Genomic DNA, 1,261 nt, shown 5'->3' with positions numbered 1-1,261 from the left:
CCCTGTTGGTCCAATTATACAGTCCGTGCTGAATTAGTAATCGTCTAGTTTGCAAGGGTGCGGTGATTCACAAAGACAAACAGACTTTAACATCCCCCTCACTGTGTGCGCCTGTCCAAAAAACATTCACAAAGTTCCCTGGGTGACATCACAGGCTAAGCTCATTACAGATGTTCCAGTTGAAAAAAGAAAAAAAAGTATAATATTTGATAATATACTATATATTAATTATAGTGATAATAAATAACATTTTTAAGTTAGTCTAAAAAAAATAATTATTCGCCTCTGATTACATTTTCAACAGTGTAATTAGATTACTATATCAGTTACTCTCTCTAAAAAGTATTGCACTACTTATTGCTAATTACTTTCTAAATCACATATTAACCTCGACCAGTTCAATACAAGAACAGACATGAAACTTCTCTTTTTATTTCAAATAAATAATATAACATTGCATAAATTACATTAAGTTACATTAAAAACATAGATTTTAACGGTAACACTTTACAATACGGTTCATTTGTTAAACATTAGTTAATGGATTAACTAACATGAACTAACAATGAGCAATACATTTGTTACTGTATTTACTAATCTTCGTTAGTGTTAGTTAATGAGAATACAGTTGTTCATTGTTTGTTCATGTTAGTTCACAGTGCATTAACTAATGTTAACAAGCTTTTAATAATGTATTAGTAAATGTTGAAATTAACATTAACAAAGATTAATAAATGCTGTATAAGTGCAGTTCATTATTAGTTCATGTTAACTAATGTAGTTAACTAATGTTAACTAATGAACCGTATTGTAAAGTGTTACCGTTTTAACATTAGACGTTACATTTTGATGTTAAATCAACTATTTTATAGCCTAATATAGAATTGTTTATAGTCTACAGTATTTAATGCAATTACATCAGAAGTAACTAATTAAATGACAGATTAGAGTAATTCTTTGGTACTTTTCAAGGGAAAAGTAAATTCTACAGTAAACAGTAATTAATAACTTAGTAATGCATTATGCCTACACCCAACACTGTTTGGGACCAACTATTGTTTTGCAGTTATTAAGAAACTTATAATTTCCTTACTTTTGTTTCCTTTGTATATTTTTCTTACACATATATATATATATATATATATATATATATATATATATATATATAGCTGTGTGTGTGTGTGTGTGTGTGTGTGTGTGTGTGTGTGTGTGTGTGTGTGTGTGTGTGTGTGTGTGTGTGTGTGTGTGTGTGTGTGTGTGT

Source organism: Chanodichthys erythropterus, chromosome 4 (assembly GCF_024489055.1).
Source record: "Chanodichthys erythropterus isolate Z2021 chromosome 4, ASM2448905v1, whole genome shotgun sequence".
NCBI classification, from domain to species: Eukaryota; Metazoa; Chordata; class Actinopteri; order Cypriniformes; family Xenocyprididae; genus Chanodichthys; species Chanodichthys erythropterus.
Note: the sequence above shows the minus strand (reverse complement) of the source record.